The following is a 21,065-nucleotide window of genomic DNA, read 5'->3' as shown; positions in this document are numbered from 1 at the left end:
GCTTATTGGTGGAGAGCGAACCAGGTACTGGTGTGTTTACAGAGCTTTTCAGGTGACTGTGATGGGCAGCTAGGATAGAGCCACTGAGCTGGCACCGTCCCTCACCCCAACAGGTGTGCGTTTTTATGTGGTCCAGGATTCTCAGATTAGACCCTGTTGGAGGGCAGGAAGCTAGTTCCTTAGGCATGGGGCAGGCTGGAGCAGCCAGAGCCCTACAGTGTTTTTGTGGGTGGGTGCCCACTAACCACTAGGGAACTTTGAGGGGATAGAGAGAGAGCATCCGCCCTGCACGGTCCCAGCCAAAGGCATCTCTGAACCCACAGACACCATCCACCACAAGGCACAGACAGTTGACAACTCAGGAGGGACCAGGAGGGGAGTCTCAGGAGCGGTTTGGCCAGAAGCTCCCTCCTCCTGCCATTCGGCCTGGCTGGGCACCTGGGAACCAAGGACTCCCCTCCTGGCACCCAGGAAACCGCCACTGTGCCGAGTTAGAAGGCACAGGGCGCCCTCTGCTGGGAGGTTTGGGTTTGAGCATTTCTCCCCAGGGACTCAGGTGGAATGGGGTAAATCAGGGGAGGGCAGGGAGGGCTGTTCTGTGTCTCTTCTTTGTCTTCCTATTTCAGGGTCTGCAGAGCCAAAATCCAGTTTAGACGAAGGATCGCAGGTTGAGACTCTGAAGGGTGGGACGGATTTGCTCACGCAGCCAAATCACACTGAGGCTCTTTCTGCCCGTTTCACCTTTTCCTTCTCGTTATCATCACCGTCAGCACCGATCCACCTGCACTGGCTCAGGCTTCGAGGCAACAGGATTGAAAACACAGCTTTTGTTCTGTGTCTCCAAGAAGGCTCAGCTGCTCTGAGCACCCACAGTTCCTGATCTGGACTCCCTTGTGGTTTATAACGCACTTGAGTCAATGTGGGGTCAGTGTTAGGAGCAGTGGTGATGAGAGTTAGAATTCAGTCTGGGGCTAGGACCAACGGGCATTCTTACAAAGTCGGGGATCAGACTGCATCCAGAGTCCAATCACCAGGTAAGCACCAGCAGGTAGGTCCGGCTCACTAAAGGCTATGGCCAAGCCTCTGGCCACGGTGAAGGAGGCCCGTGTCTGGGAGACCAAGGCAGAAGAAGAAGACCGAGAAAGCAGAACATGTCCCTGTTTCCTCCAGCTCCCCCAGGATGGCTGCTCTGAGCTTTCATGATGCTATAGGCCCGTAGTTCAGGGGTCAGCACGCAGTGCACAAATGGCCAGCCCTCTGGGCTTGACTCCATGGTGGGCCCACCCTGTGGCTCTCTCTCAGGGTGCAGTGTCTTACTGTAATATCTATCAACTTTGTCATAAATGCATGTTCTTGGCCCAGGGGAGGGTGAGCTATACTGAGGGGAAGGGGTCCAGCATTATTTTAGGGTGGAGAGTCAGCATGTGAACACGTGTGGCCATTGATGCTACTGTAGACCAGGGGCGTGAAACCTGGGGCCTGAGGGTGGGCGCCGCAGGCCACTGAGGGTCCACAAACCCACCTGGAATTGTGTGGGATTTTTGTGTGTCCAGTTTTATGTGGTTTTCCATCAGATTCTCAAAGGACCATAACCAAAAATTAGTTTAGAATCCTTGCCTAGGCCTATTCTTCCCTTTATTTATTTACTTGGAGACAGGGTCTTGTTTGTTGCCCAGGCTGGAGTACAGTGGCACAATCACGGCTCACTGCAGCCTTGACCTTCCAGGCTCAATTGATCCTCCCACCTCAGCCACCTGAGTAGCTGGGACCACAGATACACACTTCCACACCCGTTAATTTTTGTACTATTTCGTAGAAATGGGGCTTCCCCATGTTTCCCAGGCTGGTCTTGAACTCCTGGGCTCAAGCAATCTTCCCACCTGGGTCTCTCAAATTGCTGGGATTACAGGCATGAGCCAGTGCACCTCGCCCTTATCTTTTAAAAAAAACACTTTAAAAATAGTTTTATCGAAGTATAACTGATAGAGCATGAATTGCATATATTTAAAGTGTTCAACTTAATAAAAAATGTTGACATATGTATACATTGTGAAACGATCACCACAATCAAGATAGTGAACATCCTTATCACCCTCAAAAGTTGATCTGCTTTCTGTCACTATAGATGAATTTGAATTTTTCTAGAATGTTCTATTAATGGATGCATACAGTGTATACTTTCTTGGGTCCAATTTCTTTTATTCTGCCTAATTATTTTGGTGGCCATCCACATTACTGTGTGTGTCAGCAGTTCATGGCTCTTTATCACTGAGTGGTGTTCCATTGTGTGGAAGGACCACAATTTGTATTTCCATTCATCTGCTGATGGACGTTTGAGTTGTTCCCAGTTTTTGGCTATTACAAAGAAAGCTGCTATGAGCATTCATGCACACATGGGCAAATGCTTTCATTTTTCTTGGATGGAAAGAAGTTGTTAAACTGTTTTCTGTAATGGAATGTCATCTTACGTTCTCTGCAGCAGCGTGTGTGAGTTCCAGTTGCTCCATGTGCTGGCCAACACTCACTAAAGTTAGTCTTTTTAAGCTATTTTTAGCCACTCTAGTGGGTGTTCAATTTGCATTTTCCTAATGACTAATGGTATTGAGCATCTTTTCACGTGCTTATTTGTTATCCACATATCTTCTTTGGTGAAATGTCAGTTCAAATATTTTGCCCACTTAAAAAATTGGGTTCGGCCAGGCGCAGTGGCTCACAACTGTAATCCCAGCACTTTGGGAGGCTGAGGCAGGTGGATCACCTGAGGTCAGGAGTTCAAGACCAGCCTGGCCATCATGATGAAACTCTGTCTCTCCAAAAATACAAAAATTAGCCGGGCATGATGGCGGGTGCCTGTAATCCCAGCTACCCGGGAGGCTGAGGCGGGAGAATCACTTGAACCCGGGAGGTGGAGGTTGCAGTGAGCTGAGATCATACCATTGCACTCCAGCTTGGGCGACAGAGACAGACTTCATCTCAAAAACAAAAAATTAAAATAAATAAATAAATAATTAAAAATGGGGTTGTTTGCTGTTTGATTGAGTTGTAAGAGTTCTTTATATATAGTCTAGATATAAGGCCTTTGCTGGATAAATTTGTTGCAAATATGTTTCCCAGTGTGTGGTTTGCCATTTCATTTTCATAAGCATATATTTTTGAAGAGCAAACTTTTAAAATTTTGAAGCCCAATGTATTTATTTATTTTTAATAGTTTGTGCTTTTTGCATTACATTTATAAAACCTTTTCCAAATCCAAGTCACTAGGGTTCCTCCTATGTTTTCTTCTAATTTTGTAAATTTAGCTCTTACATTTAGGTCTATGTTCTTTTGAGCTAACTTTTATATATGGTGCAAGTTATGAATCTAAGTTCTTCATGAATTCAAGTTCTTATTTATTTATTTATTTTTGCATGTGGGTATCTAATTGTCTAATTGCTCCAGCACCATTTGTTGAAAAGATTATCTTTTATGCATTACCCGGCACCTCTGTCAAAAATCAGTTGACCACATACAAGTGGGTCTACTTTTAGACTCTATTACTTTCTCCCAGGTACAGGTCTCCTTCTCTGTGGGTGGATGTTTGGCCATAGCCTTTACTAAGATGGACCTGTCCGCTGGTGCTTACCTGGTGATTGGACTATGTACCTGGGCTGCCTTCTGACTCTGTAAGAATGACCCCTATCTCTAGTTCCAGACTAAATGTCCACTATTGATCTATTGTCTATCTTCATACCAATACCCTATTGTCTTGATTACTATAGTTTTTAATAAGTCATACAATCACAAAGAGTAAGTCTTTCAATATTGTTCTTTTTCAAAGTTGTTTTGGCTGTTCTAGACCCTTTGTATTTCCATATAACTTTAGAATCAGTTTGTCAATGTCTACAAAAACCCTACTGGGATTTTAATGGGGATTTTATTGATTTAATGGGGATTTTATTGATTCTACATATCAATTCGGTGGAAATATTGTCTTATAATATTGTCTTCCAATCCAAGAACACAGTATATATCTCAATTTATTTAGCTTTTTAATTTCACTCAGCAATGCTTTGTAGTTCTCAGTGTAAGGTCTTACACATCTTTTGCCAGGTTTATCCCTAAGTATTTCATATTTTTTCATTCTATTGTAAATGGTAGTATTTTATTTTATTTTATTTTATTTGAGACAGAGTTTTGCTCTTGTTGCCCAGGCTGGAGCGCAATGGTGCCATCTCGGCTCACTAGAACCTCCACCTCCCAGGTTCGAAAGATTCTCCTGCCTCAGCCCCCCAAGTAGCTGGGATTACAGGTGCCCATCACCATGCCTGGCTAATTTTTTGTATTTTTAATAGAGACGTTGTTTCACCATGTTGGCCAGGCTGATCTTGAACTCCTGACCTCAGGTGATCCACCCTCCTCGGCCTCCCAAAGTGCTGGGATTACAGGCATGAGCCACCAAGCCTGGCCTATGGTGTATTTTAAATTTCAATTTCTGATTCTTGGTTGCTAGTATATTCGAAATACAATTGATTTTTGTATAATGATCTTAAATTCTATAATCTTCCTACTCACTTATTAGTTCTAGTACCTTTTTTGTAAGTTTTATATGATTTTCTTTTTTTTTTTTTTTTCTTTGAGACAAAGTTTCATTCTTGTTGCCCAGGCTGGAGTGCAGTGGGGCAGTTTCAGCTCACTGCAACCTCCGCCTCCTGCCTCAGCCTCCCAAGTAGCTGGGATTACAGGCACCTATAGGATTTTCTATGTAGACATTCATGTTATCTGCAAATAAAGACAGTTTACTTCTTCCTTTCCAATCTGGATGTTTTAAATTTCTTTTTCTTGCCTTATTACACTGGCTGCAACCCCAGTGCAATGTTAAGTAGGAATGGCAGAAGTGGACGTCCTTGCCTTGTTTCCAGTAATGGGTAGCAGGGAAGTTTTCAAGCATTTACTCCTCCTTGGCTTTTATTGGCCCTGGCAGGGGTGACCTTTTATAACTGGTTGGAGGACCCCGATGTTTGCCCCAGGGCACTGTGCTCTTCTTTCCAGTGTTTTGGTGCAAGCCCTGTTGAGCTGTGAAAGCGCCTTGGGGACAGGGATGGTATATTTGACTCCAGCTCTCTACACCGTGCCTGGCATGGCACTCAGCATGACAAATTCTCATTGCCAACCAGGTCACTAAATCAGGCCGAAAGGGCCTGTTTGTACTGCTGTCCACCCCATCCCCTTTACTTTCCTCCTGGACAAAGGCAGCCATGCTTCCCTCCTTTCCTTCTCTTCCCCTCCAGAAACCTGAATGGAAGGAGACATGAAAGGAAAGCACTCAGGTTTCACCAGCATCAAGTTACTTCTATGCGGTGTCCTCATTCGAAAATAAACCTGAGGGGGTAAGGGAAGGGGAGGTGGTGACAGAGACAGGAGAGAGCTGTTATCATAGCTCTGCTTCCAGGCTGTATTTTTAGGCTGGCATTTAGGTTTGGCCTGGGGACAAGGGACTGGAAAATGCAAGGCATTTCCTCTTCCTGTCAGCTGAGACACGGTGTGTGTGTGAGTGTGTGGACAGGGCCCTGCCACCTTCCCACTTAGCGCCTCCAGAATAGCAAACAAAATACACTTCCTCCGCAGGCCTGCTGCGCTCCTCATCTTGAGACTCTATCAAGGCTCCTCCCCAAACTATGAGCGCCGTTATAGCGCTAGGCAGCTCCTCAGCCATGGGAGAGAAGAGACTCTGAGGTCCTGGGGGGGATATTTTAGAAGGTCTCAATGACAACATAACAGGTTCATTTGTTTACTTGTTTATTCATTACTGCTGTGTATCGTGCATGAGCTACTTAACCACTCTGTGCCTCAGTTTCCCCATGGAGATGTCACTAAAACTTGCTTCATAAGGGCGCTGAGAGGATTCAATGAGTTAATACTAGATATAAAGTGGTAACATGCTTAAAACAGCACCTGGCAGGTAGGAAGGGCTGAGGAAAGGTTCGCTGTCATTATCTGAGTGCCTACTGCACACCACCCTTGAGCTTGGGTCCCCCGGGGGCAGGGGCTTCGGTAGTGAATGAGACAGGTACTGTCTCTGACCTTTTGTAGTTTACTCAGTTGGAGACCTGGTTGCTGCCTTTGAGCAGGCTAAGTTTTCAACCACAACTTTGGACCAGGGTCCTGGAAACACATGGAGTGAAAGGTCTTCTTTACCACTACAAGGTGACAAACTAATCAGAGACACGAAGGTGTTGATGTTATTTGCACTTTGTGGAGCTCTGGCTGGCTTTGTTTCTTTTTTGCTCTGTGAAGTTGTTTCACATCTCCGGGTCTCATTTTTCTCACTTGTAAAATGAGAGGGAGAATACATACAGTGGGATATTATTCGGCCTTGACAAGGAAGGAAACTCTGGCACATGCTACAACACGGAGGAACCTGGAGGACATGATGCCAAATGAAGTAAACCAGTCCCAGAGAGACAAATACTATAAGATTTCACTTGTGGATGGTAACCAGAATAGTCAAATTCAGAGAGACAGAAGAAGGTAGACTGGTGGTAGCTGGGGGCTGGGGGAGGGAGGAGAGGGGAGTTTTTGTTTAGTGGGGATAGAGTTTCAGTTTTGCAAGTGTAAAGAATTGTGGAGATAGTGGTGACGGATGCACATTATGAGTGTGTTCAATACCACTGAACTGTATACCTAAATAGTTAAATTGGTAAATTTTATTATATGCATTTTACTGGTTTTTTTTTTTTTTTTGAGATGGAGTCTCGATCTGTTGCCCAGGCTGGAGTACAGTGGCATGATCTCAGCTCACTGCAACCTCTGCCTCCCAGGTTCAAGCGATTCTCCTGGCTCAGCTTCCCAAGTAGTTGGGATTAAGGGCGCATGCCACCACACCCAGCTAATTTTTGTATTTTTAGTAGAGATGGGGTTTCACCATGTTGGCCAGGCTGGTCTCGATCTCTTGACCTAGTGATCCGCCCACCTTGGCCTCCCAAAGTGCTGGGATTACAGGCGTGAGCCATCGTGCCCAGCTTACTGTAATTTTTTAATTTGGAAAAAAATGAGGAGAGCAGTTAAAGTAGATGGTTACTTAGGTCTGTTCCAATCCTTCCTTCTACAAACCAAAATATCTCTTTCTTTCCCTTCCTGTTGTCTTTCTCTTTCACACACAGTTATCAGGGCTGCCTGCTCCAGAGCACAGGTTGTGCACTGCACAACTCCAGGGAGTGCCCTTCTTCAAGACTGCAGCGTGGGTGGCACAACTTGTTCAACTGCATAATCCAGTCTGTTTCTGATCTACCTGATAGTAGTCTCTTGTGTCCATCTCCTGAGTTTATGCAAAGTAGAAAAAAAAATTCAGCATCAACTAGAAATAGCAAACAGAACACATTTATCTGATCATCCCCCTTTGTATCATCCATTACATTTAGAAGATTGTTTTATGGTTGGTTTCTTTTGCCTGAGACTTAGCAAGTGCTTGTTGACATTCCCAGTCATTCATTTCGCAAATATTTCCCAAGCACTCACAGTGTGCTGGGCACGGTGGAGGTGCTGGACACAGCTAAGCATGGAGTCCCTCGTCTCATGGCACGTGCATTATAGTTCCAGGAGGCAGACCAGAAACACGCAAAGAAATAGGAAGCCAACGTACAAGAGTGTTAAGTGCCATGTAGACAATGACTGATGGTCCTGGGCAGGATGGTGTGAGGGGTTGCTTTAGACTGTGATAAAGGAAGGCTTCCTGGGGGAGGTGACATTTGAATTGTCACCTGAATGACAAGAAGGAGCCAGCCAAGTGTATGTGGGGGCAAAGTCCTCTCGGGTCTCCTCACATCAGGCCTGGCAGGGAAGGGGTGAAGCCACCTCGTGCTCTTGGCCTCTCTTCCTCACTCCTTGCCCTGTCTTCTCCACTTTCCTCCACCTGAGGAAAAATCCCCAGAGGCCTTCCATTCAGATAACAGAGAAGCCTTTGCAAGAGAGGGCTCAGAAATCTCCACCCAGACTGGAGCCTCTCCTCCATCCTTCCCCTTCCTACAGAGCCCAGCAGAGAGAAAGGAGTCGTTCAGGTCTCTCTCCTGAGTAGATGTTTGGGGTGGATCTCCTCTGTCAAGCCAAACGTTACAGGGATTTGTGAAGGCCACCCAGGAGAGGGGAAGCCCAGCTTACTCAAAGGCTGCCCTGACTGGGATGGTGGGATAACCAGGATCACTAGTTCAGGCTGACAAAGAACAAAATTGCCTCCACTGTCCACAAGAATGGTGGTGGGAGCACCCTGTTGGAGCAGGTGGCCATGAGTTCGAACCCTGTCTCAGCCTCTTACTGGCTGGGTGACTTTGAGGAGGCAACTTCACCTCTGTCTCAGTTTCCTCTTTTGTAATAGGGGTGCTGTGAGGACTAGGAGAGTTTACCCACACAGTGCTCAGGGCAGCATTTGGTGCACAAAACACGTGTGTTTGCTCCGACGTCATTTTTCAGGAGGGTTTCTATCCACTGCAGAGTTGTCTTCCATTCGTCAGCAATCTCTTTTCCACCTCTACAAACACAGCCTTGGCTCATTCACAGAAGTCTTGATCTGGAAGAGACAGAGCTATAGACAGGTCAGGGGAGTGCCTGATGGGAGTTTCTGGTATGCGGGAGAATAGGGCAGCCTATGCGGGACAGTGTTTTCCTGACTGTGTGGACCAGTGTTTTGAGCTTGAATATGTAGGTATCTACATTTGCTTCTCTAATCAAGAGAGAGTTTCTTACTGCATTCTACTAGCAAAGCCCATCCATCCATCCCTCCATCCATCCCTCCATCCATCCATCCAGTCCATCCATCCATCCAATCCATCCATCCAACAAATATTCCCTAGCACTTGGTTTTGCTAGGTATTGTGCTGGCTTTGCAAAGGTAAGTACTTTATCCTAGGTTCCCCTGGAAACACAGCCTGTGGTCAAATTTATGTGCTAATGTTTTATTGTGGGGTGCAACCCCCAGCAGCAAGAGTGAGGAGGGAGAAAAATAAGGCAGAGGGGAAGGAAAGCAAAACCCAGCTGTGCCCTTGGCATGATTTGAGGGCTTCAGGGCAGCCATGGCTTCTGAAAGGAAAGTTTTGAGTTGAGCATGTCTTCTGTGGGGCTTTCTTTGCTTCTTTTTAAAAGCTTTATTAAATAATGATAAAATATACATAGACTAAAACTTACCATTTTAATAATTTTTAGGTATACAGTTTAGTGACATTAGGCGCAATGACATTGTTGTATAGCCATCGCTACCATCTATCTCCAGAACTTTTCCAACTTGCAAAACCGAAACCCTCTACCCATTAAACACTAACACTCCCATTCCTCCTTCCCCTCCAGCCCCTGGCAACCACCATTCTGCTTTCTATCTCTGTGAATTTGGCTCCTCTAGTTACCTCACATAAATGGAATCATACAGTATTTTTTCTATCTGTGACTGGCTTATTTCACTTAGCATAATGTCCTCCAGGTTCATCCATGTTTTAGCATGTGTCAGAATTTCCTTGCTTTTTAAGGCTGGATAGGATTCCATTGTATGGATAGCCCACATTTTGTTTATCCATTTATATTTGATGGGTGGTTGGGTTCCTTCCACCTTTTGGCTGCTGTGAGTAATGCTGCTATGAACATGGGTGTACACAGATCTGTTTGAGTCCCTGCTTCCAATTCTTTTACTTCTATAGATCCAGAAGTAGCATGGCTGGACCATATGGTAATTCGACGTTTAATTTTTTTAAGGAACCTCCATCCTGTTTTCCAAAGTGGCTGTGCCATTTACATTCCATAGGGCTTTCTTTCTTTTTTAGACACAGGGTCTCACTCTGTCACCCAGGCTGAAGTGCAGTGGTGTGATACTACCTCACTGCAGCCTTGAACTTCTGGGCTCAAGCAATCTTCCTGCCTTGGCCTCCTGATACTACAGTTATGTACCATCACCCCCAGCTCTGTGGGGCTTTCTCTTAAGGAGCAGGTGTGTTGTGAATGTCAGATGTCCCCTACATGAAGCACCAGGTGCCCCTAGTTTCCTTCCTTCGTCCTCACAGTAGCTTAGGGTTGTCATAATGCTCTTGCTACCCATTGTCACACTGACTTTGAGGTGGTGTCATTATACCCCCTTTACAGAAAACGACACTGAGCCCCAGAGTCTAAGACGGGCAGCTGCTGGTCTGTCTGTCCAGCATCCATTCTCCCTCCCCCTGGTTACAGCTTCTCAATTTTCCATTGGGGAGCCACTCCTCTACTCACAATGTACGCTGAGCCACTGGGGACTGCCCCCACTCCTTGGCTCCAGGGGCAAACCAGACATTCCATTTTCCTTGGACATGGTGCTTGGTTTAGTAGGAGTTTCATGACCTAAACCTGACCAACCAGAGCCTATGAGCACCTTTTGGAAATTTGCCAAGAGTTTGGGGAAGTGGAGTTAGCTTTCAACTGGGATTGCTAAGCAAATAGAATGTGAACCTTCAGCTGCTGGTAGCCACTTCTACCACCCCTTAGGATAACTGAAACTGAGCAAGAAGCCAACCTAGAGACATGGAACCAAGAGGTGAAAAGATAGACTCCAAACAATGTCACCTGAGCACCTGGATTTACCTGTGAAGCTACTAGATATGCTCTTGGACTTTTCAATTACAGGAGCCAGTAGATCTCCTTCTTAGCTTAAGCAACTGAGTTGAAGTTCTCTCTCTTGCAGGATTTTTTTTTTTTTTTTTTTTTGGGCAGAGTCTCACTCTATCGCCCAGGCTGGAGTGCCATGGTGCAATCTTGGCTCACTGCAACCTTAGCTCACTGCAACCTCCATCTCCCAGGCTCAAGCGATTTTCCTTCCTCAGCCTCCCAAATAGCTGGGATTACAGGAACCCACCACCACACCTGGCTAATTTTTGTATTTTTAGTAGAGACGGGGTTTCACCATGTTGGCCAGGCTGGTCCTGAACTCCTGACCTCAGGCGATCCATCCACCTCAACCTTCCAAAGTGCTGGGATTACAGGTGTGAGCCACCGCGTCCAGCCTCTTGCAGGATTCTTGAAGGGAATCCTGACTAGTTCAGGGAGTTTAAGAAACTTGCTCAAGATCAGCCAGGAAATGGTGGTGCCAAAAACTCAAACCCCTAACGGAGTTCCCGACTTAGATCCGGATCCCGGCTCAGGATCAAGACTAGCCGTTGTTGGACTGTCCTCCAGAACTCTAGGATTAGCATCCCGAGACGGGAGCTAGATCTTGGCTGAAGCACTGTAGGAATCAGCGTAGTCACAAAGCACAGAACTCGTGAGCTGAACCTAGGCAGGAATTGGCATGTTACCACCCAAGGGCCAAATCCAGCCCACCTCTTGTTTTTGTACAGTCCACAAGCTAAGAATTCTTTTTACATTTTTAGATGATTGGAAAAAAATCAAAAGAAGAATATTCTGTGGCATATGAAAATTATATGAAATTCAAGTTTCAGTGTCCATAAATACTGTTTCATTGGAATGCATTCATATTCATTCATTTGCATGTTGTCTATTGCTGCTTTGTGCTTCAAGAGAAGAGTTGTGTAGTCATCGAAGAGACCGCCTAACATTTTAGTACCTGGCCTATATAGGAAAAGTTTACCCATTGCTGCCAAGCTCTGAGCTTCCCTCCTTAGCTTTCTTGTGGCTCTTTTCCCAAGCTACTCATCTCATCCCTTCCTGCTTCCCCTTCCTCCAGTCCTGGTTCTTAAAGAGGCAGGACCTCTGTGAAATCAGTGAATGCTTGGGAAGCTCCCAGCACAGAGTCTGGGGCACTGTTAGTGCTCAGTCACTGAAAGGTGTTGGGAAGGAACCTGAGTCAGCAGTGCAGCACATACGTGCAGCCTCTGCATCCTGTCTCTGCTGCTCACTCCCTGTGTGACCTTGGGCTAGTTGCTTCCTGTGAAATAGGAATAAGAATAGTCCCTACCTCATAGGGCCCTGGTGAAGATCAAATTAGTCATTGCATGTAAAGTGCTTCCAAGAGTGCTGGGCACACAGAAAACGTTTGATAAGATCCTAATTGTCATTGTTTTTCTCATTGGCTTAATCTCCATGGAGGATCTTGGGAGCTGCCTACCATTGAACCTGGCCCATGTTTGGCCCAGGGCCCCCGAGAAAGGTCAAGGCTGTGCAGGGAGCAGAGAGCTGGCCTCCTGACTCAGAGCCTTGGCAGGATGGGGCTTCATGACACCCCTAGCAGGAGGCAGCCTGGGGCTGAGATGGGGGCTTAAAAGCAGGAGATCCTGGGCTTGGCCCTCCCAGCAAAGGGATGTGTGTGTGTATCTGTAGCTGGATGAGACACTCATTCTAGGAAAAAAAAAGGGCAAATAGGTCCACCCAAAATGGCTAAAGGCAGCCCCATCTGTGGTGGGCAGTTTCCATGGCTGAGAAGACCACAGAGCCACTGGGGCTGCCTTGGCCTCCACCTCGGGCGCAGGAGCCAGCTGAGCCCCCATTGCACTTTGCTCTGCCCACCCCTGTCCTGGCAGCTCCTCTTCTGGTGAACCAGGGCCCAGGACAAGCAGCCCAGAGAGGCCGGAGCCCTGAGCCGGTACAGCAGGCTCCGGTGGGGGAAGTGGGCAGAAGAGTGATGGAGCCGATGATCAGGGAAGAGCTTCCAATTCTCAGCTCCAGGCTGTCCCCTCTTGTCCCAGTTCACCGGGTCTGTTAGGCTCCAAGCCTGGGCTGAGTGGAAATAGGCAGAATTGAAGGGTCCTGGAGCTTCTGCCCAGGCTCAAGGCCGCCCAAATGTTCTGGAAGTCCTGTGGGAGGGGCACCTCCATGGATCTGCTGCCTCCTGTCAGGCTTCAGCTTTGTCAAGACCTCAGTGAGGGGTGAGCTGAGTGGCTGGGCCTGGCTGTCGCCCTGTCCCTCACTTGGCCCAGCCCCAGACCCCTTCCCAGCCACTCACTGCAGTATGTTCCCAGCCGGAGCCTGGTTCTGCAGCTCCCAGGCGGATATGAGCATCCACTCCTTCACCAGGAGGGCAGGACAGGCAAGAGGGACTTCCTGGGCCATTTCAGCAACTGTCGCTTTTTAGGAGACACACTCCTAGACAGAGGCACTCATACTCCCCACCCATGCAGAGAAGCACACGCCCCTTAGCTGCCACACACCCAAGGCCACTCGGACACACGTGCCTCCCCTCGCATGCACACGTCCTGCTGATACCACCTAACCTAACTGTGTCTGAAGCTCTCGGCTCACTCCTGGATTTGTCTGAAGGCCAGAGCAGGCTGACGTTAACCTTCCGGAGTGACTGTGAGAAGCAGGGCCAGGGGACATCACACAGAGGCCACCAGAAGGTCAGCAGGTTCTTACACATCATCTGGGCCAGTGGCTCCCACAGCTTGAGGCATGCCTTAGGGGCCTTTGTGAAAAATTACCATGTCTCACCCCAGACTTGGTAAATCAGAATCTCTGTGATGATGGCAACTGAGGCGGGGGACTGAGATCTAGCAGACTCTCTAGGGGTTCTGATGCTGGATAGACTTTGTAACCTGATCTAGTCCAACCCCCTTACTGTTCCAATTCAGTAACTGAGGCTGAGAGAGGGAGAGTGGCCTGTCCAAGGTCACACAGCAGTTGCCTAGGCCAGCCAGGACTAGAACCCAGGACTCCTCACTGCCCAACCCCAGGCTTCAGGTCTGCAGAGATCCCCATGTCCTTCCCTGCCCCCACCAGCCTTGAGTGTCCCCCTGGCCTGCCTCCCAGTAAGGTCAGCTGGCTTTCATGTTCTGCAGTGCCCAGCAGGACCAGGGCCAGGGCTAGCCTGCAGCCAGCAGTCCTCTGGAACAGAGGCTGGGTGACTGTCTTCAGCTCCCTTCCTACGCAGAGGGCCCCTGCTCGGGAGGCCTGCTTTAGGGAAGGTGAAGGCTGGGCTCCCTGCAGTCACAGATGTTTGCCCCAACATGCTGAGCCCCCCCACCCTACTCCTGGGGGAGGCCGGAAAGGCAAGTCCTCACGCTGCCCAAACATCTGGACTGTGCAGAGAGAGCCAAGATGCGCTATGCAGATGTTTTCAAAGCTGATGCCGGGTGTCAGCAGAGAATAGACATCTGGGTGGACGGCCGGGGCTCGTGCTAAAGGGCAGGGTAGATTGCGGCCAGTGATTCAGGGCGGTGTTGGCAGAAAGCTGGGGGTGGGAGTGTGGCCTGGGGACTTCACTCCCCCAGCTGGTTGGCCTCCGTAAGTGGGAGTCAGATCCCCAGGGCGGCAGCCAGGTAACGTTCACACGATAGCTACCACTTGTTGAGCACTCACCACATGCCAGGTGCTGTTCTGCATTTTGCATGTATTATCTCATTTAACCCTGACAACAACCCTGTGGGGCAGGTACCATTACTGTCCCCCTTCTCCAGGCCACTGAAGCACAGGGAGGTCATGTCATGGCCCAGGCTCACCCAGCAAGCCGGTGGCAGTGCCAGGCTCACACAGAAGCCCATGCAGGTCACCTCTGAACAGCTCTGCTCCATCCCATGAGTGACCCCCAGTGGTTTTTGGGACCAATCCCCCCATGCCTTTCTTTCAAATATTACATTTGCATATGGGGGCATTTTGCATAGAGAAAATGGGTTTCTGGGCAGCGTCCCTTTTCCTGTGTTTGGAACTTGGGGAAAGGATCCACTAGGAAGGCAAGCCAGGCCCTCCTCCCGGGCCGGTGGGCAGCTGCTGCCAAGTCTCCCAGGGCTTCTGAGACCAGAGGCTGCTTCCTGAAGGAAAAGTGAGCTCCCTGTGGCTGAGGCCAGCTGTGGCCAGCAGGGCTATTTATTTTTCTGTTCCTAAGCCTTTAAGTCATCTGTTTACATAGGCAGTAGAAGGAGTTGGGCTTGGTGTCCCTGCCTGGTGCCCTCCCTCCCTCCCTCCATCCTGGGCCTTGCAGGCTGAGCCAGGGACCCCCAGAGCCAGTGGTGGTAGTGATGGTGGGGGGTGGGGTGTGGTGGGGAAGCTCTGGGGCCTGGAACTACAGGGCCACTGGGAGACTCTGCACTCAGGGCTCTGGCTGTGATGATGACCAGGCCTAGCCACTGCCTCCCCTGCTTCCCACCCTTTCTCCCCAGATCCTGTGGAAGTCCTCAGAGCCTGGAGCCTCACTTTCTGTGCCTCCTCACCCATAGCAGGTATCCAGGCTCTGAGCTCTCCCCTTCCCTCAGCCCAGCTGGCTCTCCAGAGCAGCCAGACATCAGCCACCCAGCCCGTGAGAACACTCACCAGCCAGCCCCCACCCTGCCAGGAATGGGAGTGGGGAACCTTCCCCAGCTGTGAGCCCCCGGAGGAGCAGGCCCTGGCCCGCCCCCTCCACAGGCATGTTTTGAGGCCTAGAGCAGCCATGCTCTGGGGCAGGGCCGCAGACACAGGGGAAGAAGATGAGGTTTCCTTCCTGAGAGGAGCAGGGGAGAGGGACGCACATGTGTAACCCCAGGACCCCTCACACAGGTGTCTGTAGAACCTTGATAGAAATGCCTGGAGGCCCCGAGGGAGGTGGTTTCTCTGAGTGGGTGACATTGAGTGACTCTACAAGGGTGGGTGACTTCTCCGTTGGAGAAAGGGAGCTTCAGTGCACGCAGGAAGAAGGAGGCTCCCAAACCCATGGTGCAGCTGAGGGAGAGGCGGCAGAGCACGCAGGAGGCCACCCAGGTGTGTGGCCAGAGAGGTGGGTGGGGCCAGCACACCTGGGGCCTGAATGTCCCCAGACAGAGGCCATCAGGAACCATGGAGCGCTTGGGACAAGGGAGTGACAGCATTGCAATGCTAGTTAAGAAGGAAATCCACAAGAGCGAGGGGAGGGGCAGGAAAGTCCCCCAGGAGGACTGAGAGTGAGACAAGGTGAGACAGGCCGGGGCGGACAGGAGAGCAGACTGCAGAGATGTTCTCTCCCTCCAGAGGGGACTTAGGGAAGGGATGTGGATGGAGAGAGATCCAGGGCCCTCCTCTCTCTGGACCCCACCTGTGCCCGTCTGCTCATTCAGGCTATGGGCATGGTTCTGCCACTTGAGGCATCAGAGTCCAAGCCTGGCTCAGCTGCGCGGCGATGACCTTCTCATTCTGGTCAGCAACTATGAACTAAACACCTGCTCTGTGCCAGGCCTGGGGTTGGCAGGGAGAGGGCGGCAGAGGGGAGGGATAGAGGGCCTGTTGGGACGGGGGGGAATAAGGAGCTGAATGAAATCGTGTCCCCACCCACAGAAAGGCAGGACTAGGGCAGCCAGCCTTGGCCTGAGGCAGCCGTGCCAGGGTGACTGGGGACAGAGGAACTCAGGGTTTGGCCCTGAGCAATGTGCTGGATTTACAAGTAGAGACAAGGTGGTGGCATTCCAGGGAGGCACAGGCTGAACAAAGGCCCAGAGGTAGAGTTCACAGTGTGACAGGCACAGACAGATGCCACAGCCCCGCTCCTTCCCGATGCCGGCCCTGGGCCCCAAGGTCATCTTCTGGCCTGGGGTGGTGGTCATGGAGGATCCAGTATATCTAGATTCAAGTGCTCTCCCTGCCATCTGGGCTGCCTCCTTCCCATGGACCCAGGACCTGCCCTCCCAGACTGTCTTCCTTCTCGCTCTCGTTTGTCCCATCCTCCTCATCCCTCCCATCTCACGTTGGGGCTGGGAGCTCATTCCAGGCTTTGCCTCTCCACAATACTTGTTCCCTCGGGGACACCTAAGGGATGAGCAGGACTTAGCTAGGAGAAGAAGAACAGAGCATTTTGGCAGGAGGAACAGCATGGTCAAAGCCCCGAGGTGGGCAAGAGCTTGGCGAGTTGGAGGAACTGAAAGGCAGTGTGGCTGGGGTGTACTTGGAGACAGAGACAGATCTCCAGGCTCTGCCATGATTCATTTCCAGAGCATTCAGCCTCTCCACCAGGAAAATGTCAAGAAAAAGCAGCTGTTTCCAGAGAGGGAAACTGAGGCACAGAACGTGGTTGAGGGAAGGTGTCTCCCCTCATTCCTGGGGCTCATCTCTCCTTCTGGGCACTGTGTTTTTTGGAGGAGAGGACTCTCAACTGAGGCCCAGAGAGAATCTAATGCCTGATGATCTGAGGTAGAACAGTTTCATCCCGAAACCATCACCCCCCAACCCCCCATCACGTCTATGGAAAAATTGTCTTACATGAAACTGATCCCTGGTGCCAAAAGTCTGGGGACCACTGCTCTAGAGCACACTGGGTAGCAGGGGTGTGACCTTTTCTGGAAGGAAGGATCCAGGATCCCCTGGGTGCCCTGCCCTGGGGACTGTGGTCTGGCTTCCAGGGATATCAGCTGTCCTTTCAAGGGACCAGGTCACCAGTCAGGCCTATTGGCCTTCTCAGGAAGGCTGAGGGCTGTGGAACATTCCCGCTCTGTGAGGTCCTGCAGGGCAGCTCATTGCAGAGGACACGGAGCAGCCCCCAGCTTGCTGGCCAACCCCCCTCTTCCTAGAACCCCCTGAGAAGCAGAGAGGGAGGACAGCCCTTGGGATGCCCAGGAGCAGGAGAGAGAGCTACAGGGAGGGGCCAACAGCAAACTTTGAACCCCGCCCTCTGTTGGGAACTGCCCAGTAGGGACTCCAGACATTTGGCTTCCAGGGCTAGATTTAGTTCTGACTCACTGGCTGACTTTAGACAGCTCACATAATCTCTCTGTGCCCGGGTTTCTTCTCAGGAAAATTGCAAGAAAAAGTCATGTTTTTCTCTTCCTTCATCTTCCCAGTCAGAGGGAAGGTGAAATAAATGATGGGTGTTCCTGCTGTCTCTTTGTTATTATGCAAACAATTCGGTGCTACAAAGGGTACAGGACAGACAGATAAATCCAAAGCCCTCGGATCTGCCTTTGAGACCAAATACAAACACGACTGCATGAGTGCATGCAGCATGCACACTCACACACAGACACACAGAGGCATGCACCAACACATGCACACACACTCACACACAGAAGCATGCACCAACATACACACACATATGTACACACAGAGGCGTGCGTGAACATGCACACACACACAGAGGCATGCACCAATACACACAAGCACACACAGAGGCATACACCAACACATGCACACACACACAGGCATGCGTGAACATGTACACACACACAGGCATGCATGAACACACGCACACACAGGCATGCATGAACACACGCACACACACAGTCTGCTTTTCCTTCCACTCCAATTTTGCCAATTCAGTTAGACTTCGATACTGAGACCCAAGAAGAGACTCCAGGTTAGGAGTTCCTGGTGCTAAGTCACAGAACTGGGTACATCTGTGCAGAGGCAGTGTATGACTGTTGCATCAGCCATGAAGGTGGCTGAGTTTGTGGTTGTAATGGAGATAAAAGTTGTGGCTTTGTGATTCCGGTAATCATCTCAATTTCACTTTTTTTAGACACCACTAATATCTTCTTCCAACCCACTCCTCCTAACCAGAGAAGCCCATCCATGAGTTCACAGCCAAGGTCAAGGAGGCCTGGAGAGGTGAATTCACTTGTCCGTGGTTCCACAGTTGGTTTTAGGGAGGGGACAACACGTCGAGAGCCCTTCCCCTACTTGGCTGCCCCGTGACACACACACACCTCTGTTGAGAAGCCCTGGAGGTGGCTCATTATGACCCAGGCTGTGTCTGAGACCAAGCTAGGAACAGAAAAGAGGCCAAGACCAGGAGCAGGAAGTGGCTGGAAGCAGAGTGGGACTTGAGAGTGAGCAACTGGCCCCTAACTGGGTGACTATGAACTTGACAGTTCCTGGTGGGGCGGGGGCGAGCCAGCAGAGCAGCTGTGGCTTGAGAGCTGGCCTTAGCCCAGACCTGGCCCTGGGAGGCAGACTGGCATGCCCCGGGCTTCCTCTCCAGCAGCCAGCCCCTTCCACAGAGGGCACTCTTGACCGGACAGCTGATGACCAGGCCTTTGCAGGAAGAGATAGCCCAGTGATTAGGCCATTCAACTGCCATCTCATCTCCCTCTGCAGACAATCCACAGTGGCCTGTGGTCCCACACCTGTTCCCTGGAATGCCTGCAGGGGCCTGGGCAGGGCCTTCTCTCTTCCTCAGCCTCTCCTAAGGTAGGAAGAGTCCCCTCCACTAAGCACCGTCATTCTTTTCCTGTCTCCCCGCCACATTGCCCGTTGATTTGAAGTAGATATTGGGAATGGAGGCACTGTTCCTGATGCAGACGAGGGCCCGAGGAAATACTTGCTGCCTAAAATACCTAAATTCATTCGTGCGCTTCTATTGCTTTCAAGGATCTGCAGTGGCAGGACTTGATAACAGCAAAGCTGCCCATGGCTGTCCCTGGGACCCCCCTTTAAAACAAAGATCGGTTACTCTGGAGACAAGCACAGGTAAGTGGCTGGGTAATGAGAAGTTGTTGGCCAGTCTGTCTCCATAATATTAACAATGTCATCACAACAATAACTCATTCATACACCATTTACCCTTTGCAAAACACTCTTCTTAGCGCCTCTCACATACTAATACATTTAATCCTCGTAACCCTATAAGGTAGGTATTATCATACTAATTCCCATTTGATGGATGAGGAAAACAAGGCACAGAGATGTTAAGAGCTTTGCCTGAGGTCACACAGCCAGGGGTTTGGATACCAGGAGGCTGGCTCCATAGCCCTTGCTTTTAAGCACTTATGCAGACCGTCTCTGGACTCAGATGGTTCAACAGCTGCAGTGTGATCCTGTTGAATCCTTATTTGGCTTCACAAACTCTTCCTGGATGGTACAAAAGCCCATGCCAGGCTGGGCACCGTGGGTCACACCTGTAATCCCAGCACTTTGGGAGGCCAAGGAGGGAGGATCACTTGAGCCCAGTCCAGGAGTTCAAGACCAGCCTAGCTAACATAGTGAGACCCTGTCTTCTACAAAAAAATATAAAAACTTAGCTGGGCATGGTAGTGTGTGCCCATAATCCTAGTTACTAGGGAGGCAGAGGCAGGAAGATTGCTAGAGGCAGGAAGATTGCACCCAGGAGTTCCAGGCTGCAGTCAACTATGATAGTGCCACTGCCCTCCAGCTGGGTGACAGAGCAAGGCCCTGTCTTAAACATAAAAAAAAATAAAAAATTTTTAAAAGTCCATGCCAGCATCAATTCACATCAGAGCTCTTTTGTAAAGGATCTACACAGTGGCTCCTTTTAGGCTTTTGCTGTCCTCCCCTGCTGCGCCCCTGCTCCCCAGCCCTCCCTCTCCCAGGCCCCAGCCCTGCATCCCCCACTGGAGCCATGGCACCCGCAGCCAGCCTAGCTCTGTGGGGCTCACAATTATGCCCTCCCTGTGGAAAGCCACCCGCTGATTCCTCCCCCTACTCTGAGTCTTCCCCCTGCTCTGCATCCTCCCCAAACAGCTGAGCCTGTGCAATGTGAGAAGGGAAAGGACTTGCCAGAGGTTTCCAGAAAGCCTCCAGAGGTCACTCTGGCCTGGCTCAAGTAGGGTGGGCCCTGACCACCGCTTTGAATAGCTACTGTCCTGCCCTGGGTCCACTCCCTCAGCACAGAGCAGGCTAATTGGTGGGTGGGAAGCAGTGGAGGCCTGGAAGCTGGTCTGTCCCGAAGGAGGCAACGGAGGAGCCAGGCATTTGACTCAGCAGCTGCCAGGTATCCAATGCCAAAGAGAAGTTGGAGTGGAGCATGGAGACTCTCTGGCCCGACCCTGCCACTCAACAGCTGGTCACCAGCCACACCCCCAACCTGCCAGCCTCCCATCCCTCCCATCCCACCACCAACTCACCCAGCCAATACCCAGCCTACCCAGCACTCAGCGTGCTCCCCAACCCCCAGCCTGACCCAGTACACTTACCCCACTCCACTACAACCTCCTGGCCTACCCCACATAAACACCCTTCCTGGCGATCTCTAGTCTGCACCCACACCCCAGTCAGCAGGCCTACTCCTATCTAGCCCCCAGCCTACCCACTCACTCGCTGGTGAGCCCACTCGGTACCCAGGGACCTCCCCACCATGAATTCAGCCCCTAACTGCCCCGGGTCCCTGACTACTCACCTGCGACATCAGCCAAGTGCCAGCCCGCCCACCCTGTGCCCAGCCTGCCCACATCCCCACTTCATAAACCAGAGCCGCTTTTTCCAGATCCGACTCCATCCAAGCTCCAAGAAAGGCAGGCTTG

Source organism: Gorilla gorilla, chromosome 8 (genome assembly GCF_029281585.2).
Source record: "Gorilla gorilla gorilla isolate KB3781 chromosome 8, NHGRI_mGorGor1-v2.1_pri, whole genome shotgun sequence".
Lineage (NCBI taxonomy): Eukaryota > Metazoa > Chordata > Mammalia > Primates > Hominidae > Gorilla > Gorilla gorilla.
Note: the sequence above shows the minus strand (reverse complement) of the source record.